At 40.7% G+C, this 18975-nt stretch overlaps 1 protein-coding gene across 13 annotated transcripts in view; it reads right to left on the bottom strand.

Annotated features, from left to right (window-relative positions):
• Positions 1 to 18975, bottom strand: part of LOC134531686 (MAP kinase-activating death domain protein) — a 268039-nt gene that overhangs the window by 93586 nt on the left and 155478 nt on the right. The gene's annotated exons all lie outside the window — the stretch shown is intronic.

The following is an 18975-nucleotide window of genomic DNA, read 5'->3' as shown; positions in this document are numbered from 1 at the left end:
ATTACTATGAAATAGACCTCAGAAACAAATAAAATTATAGGAAAATTAGCTTTGCTACATAATTATTATTCATGACATGCATTAGATTCAGTAAGTTAATGTGTTCCTGTGATGTTTTTATGTTTATGGGTTGGTACGGAGGAGGAAGCGTTGTTTGTCGGAACATGGTCTGGAATGTGAGTGTGTTTTGTTTTGAGGTTGTATTGCAGTGATTTGTTTTTAGGATGTAGAGAGGGTGTGTTATGGAGAAAAATGGAAATATAATTTTGTGCTGATTAAGGATTCAACTTGGTTATTATTACAACTATAAAAGTGGTGATGAGGATGGAATTTCAGTTAAAAGAAAAGTGTTTACAGTGGTTGTAGAGTGTCATGGTGTTAGGCAAAATTCCTTAATTGAAAATTTGTGAGCCAGACACGTGGCCACATTAAAAAACACAATTTTCATTTTTCGTCGGAGCTAACAAAATCAAGGAAGAAAAACAACTATGAGCCACGTTTTTAACACTCATAGGAGAACAGGCTTTTGCGCTACTTGCATCTATTGTTACGCCAAGGCAATTGATCGACTGCAGTTATGATGAACTGCTTACAGCATTGGACAGGCATTTTAACCCAAAGAAGAATGAAATTTCCGCATGTTTTGTGTTCGCAAATTAAAAACAACATCATACAGAGTCCATATCAGATTTCGTGGCGGAGTTAAAAAGGTTGTCCAGGGGGTATAATTTCCAAGATTTACAAAAACAGCTTTTGATAAGGGTAGTTTGTGGAGTGAAATATGAGAAACTTCAGCATCAGTTGTAATCGGAGATGGATTTAACGTTTGATAAGGCTGTAAAACGGGCATTATCTTTTGAGGCAGCAAACAAAAACATCGAGACAATTTTAGCTGCAGATAGCGAGGTAAAACAAGTTATAGGTACTTAGAAAACGGTAGGGGCAGTGCAAGAGTGCCAGTATGTGGTTGTAAAGAAGGAGGATAAATTGAACAGTAGAAGTGAAGTGGTGGTGACATGTTTCCAATGTGGTGCCCCGGGTCACAAGGCACCGGTGTGCCGCCATAAGTCTACAATTTGCTCGCACTGTCATAAAGTAGGTAATTTAAAGCGAGTATGTAGAAGTAATACGGGAAATAAGGTAAGCCAAGTAGATGTTTGCAGCATGTGTAGTAAGTCAACTCAAACTAGAGAACTGTGTAAGGAAGAGGATCACTATGCAGGGCTGTATACTGTAAATTCATTTGAACATGCAATCAAATTTTACAAGGTTAACATACAAATAAATGGACGCGGTCATGAATTTGAAGTTGATTCAGGAGCCGCTTTAACTATTATAAATCATAATGTGTTTGAAAAAATTTGGCCTGAGGTAAAGGACAGACCTGATCTAGTACCTAGTGACTTAACGCTAGCAGTGTGGGGTGGAAAAAAAGTGCCTGTTTTTGGCATGATATCTGTGCCAGTTAAATTTAAGGAGAAGGTTTTTGTAAAGGAGTTGGTAGTGGCAGATTCTGCAGGACGAAGTTTGTTGGGTAGGAACTGGTTCGGAGATCAAGGAATATCTTTGCAAGGAATACATGTTATGGATGTAGATGACTTGATTATTCAATCATATAAACCCTTGTTTAATGAAGATGGGTTAAAACCCCTAAAGGTACCACCAGTGCATATAGTATTAAAGAAGGATGCGGAACCAATGTTCGAGAAAGCTAGATCGGTGGTTATACCATTACGTAACAAAGTAAATGAGACCTTGGAGAATTTGGTAAAGGAGGGGGTTTTGGAGCCTACAAATTTTTCAAATTGGGCAACGCCGGTTGTGCTGGTATTAAAAAAAGATGTTACTATTAGAATATGTGCAGATTACAGAAACACAGTAAATAGGTGTGTTAAGCCAAATGCATACCCGTTGCCCATAGTAAAGGAGCTGCTGGTAAATCTTTCGGGTGGACAAGTTTTCTCTCACCTGGATGTAAAGCAAGCATATTTCCAATTACCAATAGATGATACCTCATCAGAAATATTAACCCTTAGCACATCACGTGGGTTGATGAAGGTAAAACGACTGCCTCAAGGTTTTTCTGCGGCCCTAGGAATATTTCAGAATTTTATGGAACAGCTGCTGGTGGGCATTTCAGGAGTTGCAATATTTTTGGATGATATTGTTATTTCAGGGGCCACCAAGAAGGAACATGATAATCGGCTGCATGAAGAATTTCGTAAAATGTCAAAAGTAGGAATGAGTTTAAATAAGGACAAATGTAAGATTTCTGTACCCGAAGTAAAGTTTGTAGGTTTCACAGTGAATAAGTATGGCATTCAGCTAGACTCTGAGAAGGTACGTGCCATCCACAAAGCACCGGTCCCCAGGGACAAGACTAAATTGAGAGCATTCTTAGGATTCTTAAACTTTTATGAGTCTTTTCTGCAGGGAAAACTCATATTGCTGAACCTTTACACCAATTGCTAAAGAAAGATGTAACGCGGAAGTTTGGAAAAACAGAACAGGAAGCTTTTGTTGCATGTAAACAGTTACTACAGTCTAACGCAGTGTTGGCACATTATAGTGAAGACAAACATGATGTGTAATGCCAGCCCGTATGGATTGGGTGCAATTCTGGCAGTAACGGAGCGGGATGGCCGTGAACGACCAATTGCTTTTGCATCAAGGACTCTGTCACCAGCTGAACGAAACTATGGCCAGTTGGACAAGGAAGCGTTAGCTATGGTTTATGGAGTCCAAAAATTCCAAAAAAATTTACTTGGACGAGAGTTTACAATATACTCTGACCATAAGCCATTGTTAGGGGTGTTCAACCAAATCAAACCAATGCCAGGAATTGTATCACCTTGCATGTTGCGGTGGAGATTGTTCCTGTCAGCATACACCTTCGTTCTGAAGTACAGACCAGGGCCACAGCTAGGAAATGCAGATGCCCTGAGTAGTCTACCTTTGCCAGATACTGTGACAGATCCACCTAACCCAGCGGACATTTTTTTTTTTTGGAAAGTGAAGATGCAATGTATGAAGCTGCAGACATTGCAAAGGCAACGGTCCAAGATGTTCAGCTGAGGAAAGTTAAGGCTTGGATAGAAAATGGGAAGATTGATTCCGGCAATTGTACTGCCAACTCACAGCTGGAAAAATTCAAGTCTCGGTTTAATGAATATTCATTGTCACGAGGTTGCCTTTTATGGTCAAAACATGGCTGAATTGCGACGGCTATCAGCTCACTGCAATTTTGTCAATTTGAACAGAATGCTGCGTGATCGTTTAGTGTGTGGTGTGCATGATAAAACAGTGCAACATGCAATGTTAGCCAAAGATAAGTTAACATTCCAGGCGGCTATTGACATGGCGACTGCGGCAGAAACTGCTAGTCGAAATGTGAGTGATTTATTAGGCGAAGTACGTGAGTTAGCTGAGACTGTAAGTCAAGTAAGCATTTCCAAAAGTCGGGCCGTCCACGAAAGGGCGTTTCTGTTGAACAGGTCAAATCCACCTCAAGAGCAGAAACCCTGTTGGCGTTGTAATGGATTACACAACCCAGAGAGCTGTAAACACCGCAAAACAATGTGTAATTTCTGTGGTAAATTGGGCCATCTGGAAAGGGCATGTATCAACAAAAAGCACAGAACCCATGCCAGAGATATGGGTAAGAATCCAAAGAGAAACCAGGTTAGTGGCAATTACAATGTTGTATTTGAGGGAGACTCATCTGAAGAAGCGTCAGAGTATAGTCTATTCAATTTCCAGTCACAGTCACCTAAAAGCCAGCCGCCAATAAGAATGACAGTACATGTGGATGGAATGAAGCTAGACATGGAGGTTGACACAGGTTCTGGGTTTTCGATTATTAGTAAAGATACCTTTGAGCGGCTCTGGCCAGAGAAACCATCACTACAGGAGGCTAGGTTACTGCTACACACATGGTCCCAAGAAAAGCTGCGAGTGCTAGGGGTGTTGGACGTGTATGTGCAAACCAAGTCTGCAACTGCAAGGTTACCATTATTAGTGGCTGAAGGGAGAGGTCCCAGCCTCTTAGGGCGTAGCTGGTTGGAACCTCTTGGAATTTCCGTGGAAGGGGTATTTTCACTTCAGCCTGCAGCGGTGACAGACATAGTGAGGTAACATCCTGGAGTGTTTGCTAGCGTGGAATTGGGCCACTATAAAGGACCACCAGTAAATATATAATTAGATTCTGATGCAACACCAGTGTTCCGGAAATGCCGTTCGGTAGCATTTGCGTTACGTGAAAGTGTGTGTAAGGAAATAGACCGACTGGTGGAGCTGGGTGTGTACGAGCCTGTAACTTATTCCCAGTGGGCTACTCCACTTCATGTTGTGCGTAAGGCAGATGGAACGGTGCGGCTCTGTGGAGATTACAAGTGCACAGTAAACACAATGTGTAAAAAGGATGTTTACCCACTTCCAACTATTAATGAAGCTTTTTCTAACTTAGCAGGAGGGAAGGTTTTCACCAAATTGGATTTAGCTGATGCGTACTTACAAGTGTCAGTGGATACCGCAACTGCTGAATTGTTGACTGTGAATACCATGAAAGGGCTTTTCAGGATGAAGCGGTTGCCATTTGGAATTAATTGTGCACCAGCAGTTTTTCAGAGACTAATGGAAACCTTGTTGATAGGGATACAGGGTGTGGTAGTATTGCTAGAAGATATTCTGATTACTGGATCCAGTGAATAACAGCATTGGCTGAGGGTCCATCAAGTCCTGGAGCGTATTGCGGAAGCCGGGTTGCAACTTAAAAGGTCGAAGTGTGTATTTGCTGTAGCATCAGTCACATTTTTGGGCTACCAAGTGGACAGCACGGGAATACACCCAACAGTAGAGAAGGTGGAAGCTGTCCAGAATGCTCCATCTCCAACGTGCAAGAAGGAGCTACAAGCTTTTTTAGGACTCTTAAACTTCTACGAGAGGTTTTTGCCCAATAAGGCTGATGTGGCATAACCACTACATCGGTTACTGGACAAAGGTAAACAATGGGTGTGGACAGAAGCCCATGAAGACGCATTCCGTGCATCAAAAAGGCTTCTTCAGTTGGACTCTGTGTTAGTGCATTATGATTCTTTGAAACCAGTGATCTTGACGTGTGATGCATCAGAGTATGGTGTGGGAGTAGTGCTGGCACATGAGGAGGATGATGGCAGTGAGAGACCTATAGTATTTGGCTCACGCTCTTTACAGAAGCATGAGAAGAACTACTCACAAATTGATAAAGAGGCGTTAGCGATTATGTTTGGTGTCACAAAGTTCCGACAATATGTAACAGCTAGGGTCTTTACAATTGTGACAGACCACCAGCCACTGTTGAGACTGTTGGATCCTACCAAGCAAACACCAGACATTTTATCCCCAAGACTGCTGCGTTGGAGCTTGTGGCTGTCCATGTTTGACTACAAATTGCTTTACAGACCAGGAACTACCATAGGACACGCAGATGCATTAAGTAGACTGCCACTTAAAGCACCACAGCTGGATATTCCGGCCGTGGGAGATGTGTTAATTAGAGCTGGGCCGATCACCTATTTTGCCGATCATGCCGATGCCGATCATCTGCTGCCGATCTTGCCGATCTTCTGAGCCGATTAGAGCCTTTCAAGTACCTCTGATTACACGTTGCTTTTGACTGATCACTATAAACGGTGAAATATTCCCAGACAAAACTACTTTTCATTGACATGATTACTTAAAAATCACGACATCATAAATTTCATGGATTAGCAATTATACAGGTAAGCCCGGAAGGTCTTGTCAAGCTTCTCAGACACCAGCGTGCAGCTGGGTTAAGGCCAAGGTCATGTGACGTAACATCTCCCGAGGCTTACTGCGCCTTCGCAGCAGATGGATAAAAATAGTAAACTCCCAATTATACGTGTTCATTGGGACCCGCCGATGCCCGGATAATTGAAATTCTGTAAAAAAAAAAAAAATAAATAAATAAACCCGGATAATCGGTTAACGGTAAGGGCCGCCTTCGAATTGTTGTCTCGGCTTAAAAAAATACGGCACTGCCTAGCCATTAGTTCACGGTCATTTACAACAGCCGAAGAGAGAAAGATAAGATCGTGCTGACCTTGTACACATAAATTTTGGGTAGCTCCCCACCCCCCTCCACCCCTTCGACCAGCCGAATGCCAGTCAGACACGTCACTCGCCAGGCGCCTGCCGTGCGTTGGTGGGCGGAAAGTAACTCTGCAGCACGTGAAACAACATTCAAACAAACGGAAAACGGAAAGCAGAAGTCAGGACATCCCCCTCACGTTTAAAGAGTGACAAATGTGACAGCTGAAAGGGGGACGACACAAAGGGTCGGTACAAACAGCGTTGCAGTGTTTGCCGGCCGCCGGCCCGCGTGACGTTAATTTTAAGCGCTGACAATTTTGCTTCTCTTTTTTTTCTGCACTTTTAAATCGTCCCGGATTATCCGATTCCCGTATTATCCGATCCCCGTATTAGCGCGTCACGGATTAACGATGTTCTACTGTGGGAAACAAAACTTTTCATCAACCAGGTTTTTATACAAAAGAAAGTTAAGCTCTATTTCCCGCTAAACAGGATAAGAATATTAATTTCTCTAAACAAAACTTTCAATAGGCCATATTTAGCGAGAAAAAACTAAATAGATGAATTCCCGAAGAGTAGTTGTTTACTAACCACGAGACTACTAGCGCCATTAATCCGTACTAATTCCGTCGCGCGACGCGCGTCACTCTTATCTCTGGCGTCACATAACCAACCTAAACAACAGTCGCCATTCGCCATTCCGGTAATATTAACCGTAAATGGTAAACAAATACATAGTTTTCGGTTCGTAAATGATAAATAACTTTGCAAATAGTATAATGGAAAATTATTTTACCGAAAGTACCGTAAATATACGTGGAAATTGATACTTAGGTATGTAACTGTTCAATGTTTATAAAACTTACGGTATTTGTTTACTTTATTGGTATATTTTTTTTCGTGTGTGGTTAGTTTTAAATTATTAAATCGTATTATTTTTCAATGAATAATCAAATTTTCTTCCCGAAAAGTACCGTAAACAAACATGGAAAGTTGTTAGGTATAGGTAATTATTCAATGTTATAAGTTTGCAGTAGGAGACCAATGATCGGCTCAAATAATCGGCTACGTTTTGCCGATCATTATGATCGGCAAAATTAACAAAATCGGCCGATTACTACGATCGGGGATCGGCATCGGCCCAGCTCTAGTGTTAATGTTGGAAGCCCTTCCTGACCCGCCTATTGAGGCCACAAAGATAGCAAGCTTGACGGCAGTGGATCCAGTATTCCGTGTGGTGCAAAGGAACACAAACATCGGTTGGTCAGAAAAGGAGGCAGTGTCAGAAGAGCTCAGACCATACTGGAATCGAAGAACTGAACTGTCGCTCTATAAAGGCTGTGTTCTGTGGGGAAACAGAGTTATAATGCCTACAGTGTTGAGGAAGAAGATGCTGCAAATGTTACATGCAGCCCATGATGGGGTGGTGAAATCCAAAGCAGTTGCACGAAGCTATGTGTGGTGGCCTAAACTGGACATAGACATTGAACATTTCGTAGGCCAATGCCAACAGTGTCAACAGATTCGTGCTAACCCACCAAAGAATAAGGGTGTGTGCTGGGAACCAGAAACAAAACCGTGGTCTAGGGTTCACATTGATTTCTTTGGGCCCTTTCAGGGTAAAGTTTTTCTGTTGGCAGTGGATGCTTACTCACGATGGCCAGAAGTGAGAATTGTGCCATCAAGCTCATCAGCATCAGTAGTTCGGGAGTTGAGGGACATGTTCAGTGTCCATGGGATACCTGAATGCATAGTTTCAGACAATGGGTCTGCCTTCGCGTCCGTGGAAATGAAGACATTTGCACGGAAAAATGGCATTCGGTTGATGAAATCAACACCATTTCATCCATCCAGCAATGGTCAGGCTGAGCGCATGGTTCAAACTATCAAGGCAAAGCTGAAGAAGCTAGGTGATGGTGACTGGCAGACCAGACTGAACAGGATATTGTTCGCACTTCGCACCATGCCAGGTGCTGGCGGTCAGAAGACACCAGCAGAACTCCTGATGGGACGTCGACTGAGAACAGTGCTGGACCAGGTTCGACCAGCTGTGGGTCACAATGGACACAGGATTGTAGCACAATCATCATCAGGCTGTATAGGAAGGCATTTCCAAGTGGATGATACGGTATGGGTAAGGAGCTACAGTGGGAACGAAAAATGGTTACAAGGAACAATCACTGGCCAAGAAGGGCAATTCATATATGTTGTGAGGGATAATGTGGGGCAGACCTATAGACGCCATGTAGATCAGATCCGTCGAAGAGATTCGAAGGCGCTACACCAAGGTAGTTTATCTGCCGACCTATCACTAGGAAGGAACCAACAAATATGGCCGGTTCTCAGTCCACACGACGATGACCAGGCGGACATCAGCTGCGAGAGGAGTGATGCTGCGCACCATTCGCTGAAGGCACCAGGACCACACCTTGGAACGATGGGTGTCAGGCACTCTGTTAGAGATGTAACCACCAGCAACTGGGAACAGCAGACACCGGTAATGGAAGAGTACAGGCCTAGTAAGGATGCAAATGAAGAATTCTCAGGTCCGTTCCGGGGATTCGAAAAGCTCGACACTGCAACATGGCAAGCTGAACAAGACTCACCTTGTACTAAACGTGCATCTAACAGAGTGAAACAGCAACCAGTGAGGTTGAAAGACTATGTGCAAAAGTAACTCAATGGGGCTAGAGTTGTGGATGGTATTGTTACAGTGTAGTGTCTTGTATTATGGTATATAGTATTTGCATATGTCAATGGTAAGTGGGGAAAATCTTGAAGGGAAGAGGTGTTATGTACTGAGTATAGGTTGGTATGCTGTGTTGTTGTTGTTATGTCTAGTTAGTTACGAAATGGCGGGAACTCGTGTAACATGCTGTTGTAGAGATATTAAATAAAGTGCTGCTGGGCAACCCAGTGATACAGGATGTTGTTACCAGCGTTCATTGTGGTATCTAACAGTCAGACAACGGCACAAATTTTACATCACAAGAGTTTCAACAATTTCTGCAGAGAAATGGTATCCAGCATGTCCTAACACGACCATATCACCCATCCAGCAATGGGATGGCAGAACGAAACTTTAAAACGGCTAAAGATGAGTTACGACGGATGGAAGGGCGAAACATTGATGTAGAATTGATGTTTCTTTAACAGAAGATTGAGGACAGTTTTTGATAACATGTACCCAGGTCGACAAGTTTGCAAGCAAATTCCAGAGGAGAAGTTTTGAGTGTTCCAGCCTGCTAAGTGGGTGTGGGAAAGAAAACATACCAGTGATGTGTGGAAATCTGTAGTGATTTTAAACCAAGAGGGGAAAATGTGCTATAAAATTAGGTTAGAAAATGGCGGAGTTTCAATGCGCCATATGGACCAGCTACGAGGAAGGTACCAGGGGCAGAAGAAAGACCTACCAAGGGAAGAAGAAAAAGAACTAGTGCCGATACCATGCGTAAAGGATTCTGGGGGAAACAGAGGGGCAGAAAATTACAAATTAATTCTCAGTGGAAGGAAGAGTATCCAAACGAATGCAGAAGACGATGAAGAAGGGCCATTCTGAGGTTTCCCCAGTACAAATGAGGATAATGCAATTGCTGCTCGGCCTAACCCTGAGCAGGGAAATGAAGGAAGCCCTATTGCTGCTTTGCATAGCCACGAACAGTTTACAAACAACAGCTTTCCAGTCCATCGGCCAGAAAGAGAGTTTTCCAAGACTTCAGTCCTGCGATGTTCACAGCGTTCTAAAATGAAGTAAAACAGTAAATATAAGGACTTTGTGTAATGTATGACTTTAGTAAAGGTGCTGTCATTAGTACTTTGTGTAAGGATGTTGTTTTTAGATTGGTGGGGAGGACTGTGATGTTTTTATGTTTATGGGTTGGTACGGAGGAGGAAGTGTTGTTTGTCGGAACATGGTCTGGAATGTGAGTGTGTTTTGTTTTGAGGTTGTATTGCAGTGATTTGTTTTTAGGATGTAGAGAGGGTGTGTTATGGAGAAAAATGGAAATATAAATGTTCTGATTAAGGATTCAACTTGGTTATTATTACAACTATAAAAGTTCCTCATGAATATAAAATCTAAGTTTATTAGTTTATCACTGGGGCCAAAAAATTCTCCACATTACATTTGTTCAAAACTAAAGTTACTAATACTTATTAGGTAAATGTAAATGAATATCACGTTTATGAAAGAAAAAAATTCTGAAAGTGGTATTTTTGATTACTACCTACCAATGTTGCTTAGTTGTCTTCTTAGTGGCATTTTATCATTACCCAGTAGTTTTTAAAAAAATTGACGGTGTAGAAGGTGGTGACATATGAATCCACACACTCAATAATCATTGAAGTATGCATAAAAGGCAATTTCATTCACTAAGAAATTTCTAAATTCATTTTCATTCTAAGTAGTAACAATACTTTTAAGACTATAGGAATCTGAATCCTAAAATTCTCAAATCGTACATGCTATTATGAACGTGTTTGGAAAACTACACTAACATGTCCATGGATGTTGTGATTACCAGCCTGCAAAATAGATTTCAATAAAAAATAACTTAAACAGTGTAGCAGAAAATATAATTATTTACTGGTAAAAGAAACTTCTCGTAGGTACTATCATAATGATACACAGGAAAATAACAGTGTTAGCTGTAGATACCAAAATAAAAATTCGTTAATTGTTGATTCATCTTTTGAAAAGCCTGGATCAAAAACAATTTTCATTAAGATATGAAAATAATACTTATGAAAATTGTGGTTTAAGATGTCAATGTTTTTTAAGCATCTGGCAAAAGGCAGGATTTTTAAATTTTAACTGTCTCTTCTCCGTTTAATATCACCATTTCATGCCCTTCTGCTTCAGGCACACCCATCTATCAGCTGGGTTTGTTTGGTATTTGAAATGAATAAAATCCTGCTGGTAGGTCGGTATCAATTTGTTCTATCTGTATTCATGATATAATTGGGCTCAGCGGTAAGGAGCATCCCTTTCCAGCAACATGTCCTAAGTCCCCTACATTAATATTCAAGCTATAAAATGTTTATCATGCTTTACATAACTTTCACTATAAATGACAAAAACCTTAATGTTGATAATAGGTACTTTGTTAGCATTAGGCCCTTGCAGAACACAATTAAAAAATATCTTTATGTAAAGGTGACGTCGTCTGGCCGACGACCACCCCAGAGCCCGACCTGCACCCGCCAGTATACGCTCCCGCTAACGGAACACACCCCTGGCCATGGCCCACCCGAGTCAGGCGAGCCGAACAGCAATTAAAGGCAAAACCGCGGAAACCTGAGTAGACAAGAGAAGAACCGTACCCATTCCTCCTGAAACATTAAATTAGGATTTTAGCGACAATAAAATCTCTTCCAGACACACCCGTTTGGAGTCTAGCGTAATGAGGTCACGCCTGGCGCGAGAGAGGCCGAGCCTCCCTCGGACGCCATGCCAGTTCGGCAGTTCAGCGCAGCTCACGGGCCGGGGCGGACCTACGTCCCACGGAGAGGCAACATCCTTTGTCTACATTGAAAGTAACGTCCGGTAAATATAGTCACTAATTAACCAAACCCCTTTTATTACTTAACCTCTCCGTGAGTACCCGGTCCCTTTTTTCGGTCCAGGACCTAATCCGGCCGCATCAACTTAAGGACACCCCGCACCACACTTGGTCAGCGGGGCTGCTCTTCAGCATACGGCACGGGCCGTCTCCCGCAACGTACAGAACTTTATTTAAGGTCACGCGCACGGCGCTGACCACAAACCCGCAAGGGAACTTGGACAAACTTAATTGCGGTGCGTGTTTCACCACAGTGGGCACAACACCCGCGCCGAGACATTTGCATACGGGATTGGCCGTCTCCAATCGCCCGCCCCCTTAATTCAGTGTATTTTGTATCCCGTATTTTGTACTGCTAACTTACGTTACCCGAGTAACGAGTGCCACGTAACGTGTGCGCGCCCCCTTAATCCAGTGTATTTTTGTATCCTGTGTTTTGTATTGCTAACTTACGTTACCCGAGTAACGAGTGCCACGTAACTTGTGCGCACCCCCTTAATTCAGTGTATTTTTGTATCCCGTATTTTGTATTGCTAACTTACGTTACCCGAGTAACGAGTGCCACGTAACCTGTACGCGCCCCCTTAATTCAGTGTATTTTGTGTCCCGCCTTTGTGTTACGAAATTACGTTACCTGCGTACCCAGTGAGACGTCTGAGACATAACAGCATCCGAGGCCACGTAACGCGGAACACAAACGATACGGCGCCACGGAATAACAAGTAAAAACCCCCCCGGGGACCTCTGTAGAGTGTTGTATTATGTACGACTCGCTCCTCTGAATAAAAGGTACGACACCGCCACCTCAACTCCACGTCTCTTATTTAAAATCATCTCACGCAACACCGCCGCCGGCCCTAGTGGGCCACGCAGGGGCACATACATCCACGACCCCAAATTCACGACTAGAAACGAGCTAGTCTGGCGCCCACCCGGACAACACAGATCAAGAACCGCCTTTTCCCACTAGGAGCCACACCGGGACTCGAGCCCGAGACCCCAGACGACGGCAAAGGTACAAATTATTTTTCAAAACACCAGTCTTTAAATTTGCAAAACTTTTTGTTCTTCTTACAAGTGAAGATGCAGTTCCTTCAGCTCCTTCAGCAGCTAACAAACAAAATTTATTGATTTTGAAACTTCAGCAGCAGATAATCATTTCTTTGTCAGCAAAGCAAAAAAGAAAAAAATTGTGAAACGTCTAATTAATAATAATGCTAAACATAGTTGTGGGCACCCACAGCTCTTAAAATGTATATTTATTTTTACATTTATTGATGTACTTACAACCTAATGAATTGTCTGGAATAATATTTGAAGTGTTGTAATTTTTATGTTGTATTATTTGGGCAAACTTGCATTGTCACTGCCCTTAGTAGTAAAGAACACGAGTGAATACAAACTACTCATAATAAAATGAAAACAATCTGAGACATAATGAAATATGATATACTGATAAAAATATGAAAACTGATTAATATTGTTGTGTACTGTTGTAGTAGTTTGTGTGTGTAAATAGTGTTAGTAGATTGGCAGGCCTTGTGATGTGCTGTGCAGTCATTATGGATGTGAACTGGCGGGAACTAGAATAATGGAGATGAAGTGAATGATGTGTAATCTGCTAGTCATGTATACAGGAGAAGGCAAAATAAATTGGCAACAAGGGAAACGAATGTACGCAATTCCGTGAGGTGACTAGTTGAGGAATTGGAAGTGTAGTTGGGTTGAGGTTATAGGCAGTTGAAAACATCTAATGGCTTTGTTTAGTTCATTTGGCGAGTTTGCACCAAGAAGAGATAGGTGGAAGACATATGCTGAGCATCTACAGTATTATTTAGTGGGGAACAGAGTTAAGGACAAAGAGGAACAAAAGGCAATTTTTTTCACAGTATGCGGCACTGAGCTATATAACCTGGCAACTTCACTGGTATCACCAAAATCGACCAGTGAAGTAACAATTTTGGAGGTTTTAGGGCTGTTGTCCAATTATTTTGAGCCCATGCCAAGTAAAATAGTGGAAACATACAAATTTCATAAAAGGAATCAGTTGGAATCCGAATCTATTGCATAGTATGAGGCAGATTGGGATTACAGTGTGGCGTATCTGCTTGTGCCCAATCCGTATATCATACATTTGGTACACGTAATTTATTTTAGTCATTTAGTTGCAAAGCCTTTATTTTCCATGTTAAATGTAGTGGTCTCGAGGTTTAAAGAATATTTGCTTCTAATTTTTTTTTTTATTTAGTGTTGTAATTTATTCTAGAAATGCAGACTTTACAATTTTTTTTGGAGATTATTAAGCTGTCAAGTTGATATGTGATTCCAAAAAACTTTGAGAACTTTTCCACCGGAAGTAAAATAAATAGATGATATTTTAAGTGTTCATCTGTTAAATATATTTTAGAACTTAAGAATAATAAAATTTAGGTATACGCTAAAGTGTGATTGTAAGGTAGTTGCAGAAATGGACTTGAACTTGACCACAGTACTAGTGGGCAGTAGCGCGCAAGAACGGTGGAGTGGGGAGTGGACAGCTGGGCGCTGAGGCATGAGCATCGCGGGTGCATTCAGACTTCCGCGGGCCGGGCGGTGGCTGTTAAATACAAGTGGAGTGTTCACTTTTCCTTACATTTATGCAAAGTCTGAACTATGTTGGTGCTGATCATGAGCACTGGGGCTGATGTCTGGTGGAAAGGACAACACTGTCCATTTATGGGGCGTTTGCACCTCTCGCGAGCACGGAGCTGTGGGCGCACGACATAAAGCGAGTGAATGCAAATCAAGAGGCATGCCTTGAGGTACGCCCAACGCCAAGGAACTGTCAAATAAGCCACATCTGCTCCAGCCCCTATGCATCAAATTTTGGTTTGACTCAGCTAGGATTGTGTTTGTACAATTTAAAAGAGATGAGACCCCTGATGATTGAGACCGCAAATAACATTGCAGTGCCTGATAAAATGGATTCAGTCATTTGGGTACCATCGTATGCAGTTATGTTTGGAGCATTGTTTCACGTGCGCATTACTTGTACAAAATTACATTAAAGGCCTGAGACAGACTGTGTTACGGGTTGTAAAATAGTTCTTATGTGTCGCCGCATTGGTAAAAAGTGCCTGCTCACTCTGAGCATGGACTTGAGATTTTTTATTTATTTTAGGGAGGTCAGCCTGGGCTGTTAATATTTTCAATTTGTAAGGTAGCTACTTATATTTTACCAGGTTTTTAATTTTGGAAATATGAAATTTTGAGTTCCAAATTGTTTACAGTATGTGGTATAATTTTTATGATCATGTAGTTAAATGTGTTGCCATGTATTAGTAACACCCAATTCATCACGCTATTTTAAATTGAATCAGAAATGTACTTGAAATATGGAATAAACAAGTATTAAATTTACATAAAGTTTAAAAGTACCTACATTATTTACTGCTTCTATCACTACCCTTAAAAACTTTAGTACTTATGCTCATAGTCTTAAATTTTTGTAGTTTTGTGGTTTTATTATGCACCCAAGTTTGTGGCTCTAGAGTCAAGACAGTGCACAACGAGGTTAGGATTTACATTGTTTTTAAATGTTGTGGACGCCGTGCGTTAGAGACGCAGCCCCTTCAGAGGTGTAAGAATTGTTGGATTTCACCCAGGATACGGGCAAAACCTACAAGAGAATAATACAGTAGAATCTCGTTATAGCGAGCACGGTAAAAGCGAGAACACGGCTATAACGAGGTATTTTTGAGGAATTTACGGCGTGATCGCTTGAAGCGCGCTTTTGTTATTTGTCTGCTTTATCTCCACCCCTCTCGCTCGCCACTAGACATCTTGCCGTTGACGCCTGTCACATTCTTCAGCTGTGCAGTCGGCACCTAAGTGCGTGGCTTTAAAAATAGAATCCCGTCCTTTCTTTATTTTATCAAACTTCCGTTAGTTATTTGTGCCGTGTGTAGGCAAAGTTTGATATTGGAACAGAAACAACGTAAGAAAGTATTTTTTTTCAAATTAGAAATATTTATGTTTTAGTTTTTATAATCGCGTATATTTTCACGTTTTTTTTGTTATCATCTTAAAAGAGATAATATTAAAAAGCCGCTCTAATGATATTTAATTGTTTCATGGTTAACAAAAACTATTAATTGTTTATATTCCATTTATTATTATTTACGCGACGTCATACTGCACGCGTACGCAATACGACTGGATTCGTTGCTGCAACATAACATAGCAAATTATGCGGTATCAGAAGTAACGAGTAACGTAACGATAGTAACAAGTACTAATTGTTATAGTAACGAATACATACGGGTACACATTTTTTCGTTACTTTTACACCTCTAGTGGGCACTACCGTATTTATTTCCGAATCGCTAGGACAGTTTTCTTGTAACTTTTGTTTCGGTCAGTTGTTGGGGTATTTGTCCGGGAAAGGGGTGGTGATGGGTTGAGTTTAATCCCAAATTTATTTTCTAAAAAAGTTGACAGGTTTATTTAAATGAAAAAAGTATAGTTTTCCAGCGACTATTTCGTTTGAGGCGTACGGGCGTTGCCGCAGCCGCACTCCTGCTATTATGTAAGGAATTAAATCGTCGCACTACACTAGCACCACCTGTTTGCTACATCCCGAACCAACATGGCCGCCAGCAGACAGCCCGCGTCGGCAATAGATAGCAGGACAATGCTGCGTCGGCCGCGATGCTATACTTACGTGGCGTGGTAGGGTATTCTGGTTATTTTGACGCAATCGGTGATCGCATCCGTACTTATGGGGTATCGTTTTAAAGATAATTCACACATCTGCTCACAGAAATTAAGATTTCGTTAATATAACCTGTTATTTTCCAATTATACAGGTTTAAACACTATTTTTATGCTATTTTCGGTTAATTTTTATTTTTTGGGGGCCAAAATTTGTCCAATTCGGTTATAGCGAGGACACGGTTATAGAGAGGATAAAACCCGGAACCGTGACACCTCGCTATAACGAGACTCTAGTGTATTATGTATTATCATAAGTGTAATGCCAGATTTCTGAAGTATTTTAGAACATCGGATTAGTTTTTACTAGGGCTGATCGGTTCCCACATTTTCAGTTCGGTTCGGCTCGGCTCGGTTTTTTGTTAAAAATGTCGGTTTTCGGTTCGGTTCGGTCACTACTTCAAAATTTTTCTTTGAGCTGTCATACCAAAAAAAATTCCACTATAGTATTTGATTACTTGCAATATCTTGCAAAAGTTTAATTTCTTAGGGGAGTCACTTTCTCAGCAATATAAAAGTTATTTTCAACTACTATTTGTATTTATAAATAAGTTTATATGCTACTGAAACAACCATATGTGTAAAAAGGAACAGAACAAAACAGTTTAGAACATTAATAATTAGTATTACATTAACCTTGTTGCCAGCTTCACTTTCATTTGAGTTTAACACCTAAATCTATTTAAGACATAAGTATAAAATCAGTGAAACTTACAAGTATCACATGTAAAAAAATAATTTATAACATTCATAAAGAGAAAACCTTGGAATCACCTTCACTATCATTTCAGTCAGACCCCTAAATAAATTTAACAGAGAAGTATAAAAACAATGTATCTTCCAAATGTTACTTAATTGTGTGTAAAAGTAACAATAAAAAATCACAGCATTTATGAACATAACCCTGAATACAAATTCAGTTTTATAGCAGGCACATTCACTTTCATATCAGTCAAATACAGAGAATCACTCAAGTATTGTATCATAGAGTATTGTCACTTTTTGTTTTTGTTGATTGTCAGACAACGTCTGGCTGTATGGGCTATTAAACCATGAATATTAATTATCGTCATGAAAAAAAAACTAGCAAAGCTCTTGGAAATGAGACCACTACTGGAAAACTCAATGTACAATACTGTGTACGTGTGTACGTGCGCAGACGTGGTAGACATGACTGCATGGCGCCATATTCACTAATAAAAAATTCTCATTACCTACTTGCTATTTTTTCGTGACCTTTTAACCTCTTTTACTACTTTTCGTAACTGAGGATATTTGTGGCAAACATAATTTGAATTTATGAAATGTACTGGAATAAAATTCAATAGCAATAATGTGATTAAAAGCAATATACAAATAAAAACTTCCTACTGTAGCCTCTATGCCGGGAGTTAATGGACAAGCCAACATAAACAAACGTCTTAACCAAGAAAACGTCTTAACCTACCAGTGCATTAAAGGCAGAATGAATGATAATGACCATATTTTCAAAATACACAAGTAAAGTATTCATATTTAGTATGCGGTACTTACTAGGATTTTTTTTCCGTCACGTGCGTAACATCATCATCTTTGCGGAACACGGGCGGTATTATTTTTAATTCCTTCGTCACAGATGTTCATAGTTGCCTCCAATTACCAAGACGTAGTGGCAAAAAAGAATTTTTATTTTACGAGAAATCAAATACTTTAGACTATAACGACGCAAAGCCGCAATAATCACGCGCGAATAGTAAACAAACTACATCTAAAGGGTCTGACGACATGCACATTCATTCTCCAACTGCCATTTGGAACGGAACTTGGAAGGCAACTAATCGATCCTAGCGCACGTATAGCGCATTCTGTGATGTGAAAATAGAACTGAGTGACGCCATGCGTCGTGAGCGCCCTGCAGAATACGAACGGAACTAGGCAATGCTACGAAACTTCTACCGTTTTAGCTTACGAACCGGAATTAAATAAATATTATTTTAGTAACGGAAGTGATATATCCTTTAAATAAGAAAAAACCATATATTTAAGAGAAAATAGTAGTATTCCGACAGAAACTTCCGACGTTAAACATAGGAAATAGTGAACTGTAAGAAACGCTTAGACTTTACTATCCCATGGTTAAAATGGCGAACATTAAGAGAATAGATGATTTAAACGTTTTATAGTGAAAAACTTAGCATGCGTCTTAAATGTGTTTTGATGTATTATGTAAGCGGTACGTTTCTTATCCAATATGAATGTTAAATACATTATTTGGTAGATACTTGAAGTTAGTTTTTAATGCCCTAATAAAAACCGAATCATCGGTTTTTTCTGGGAATTCGGTTCGGCTTCGGTTTTTACTAAAATGACCGAACCGAACCGAAAATTCGGTCAACCGATCAGCCCTAGTTTTTACTATGACTATTTTAGTTTACCAAGTATATTCCAGGGTAGTTTCACTATCAAAGTTTCTTTTGCCACACCAATACGTTTGGTATGTACCCTAATGTTTACCAAAGTGATGATACACATATTTATCTGTCTGCGCGTGGGTCCACCATTTTGTGTGACATTTACATTTATCGACTTCCAT

Source organism: Bacillus rossius, chromosome 5 (assembly GCF_032445375.1).
Source record: "Bacillus rossius redtenbacheri isolate Brsri chromosome 5, Brsri_v3, whole genome shotgun sequence".
NCBI lineage: Eukaryota > Metazoa > Arthropoda > Insecta > Phasmatodea > Bacillidae > Bacillus > Bacillus rossius.
The sequence above is the reverse complement of the archived record's forward strand: the minus strand, read 5'-3'. Positions and strand labels throughout refer to the sequence as shown.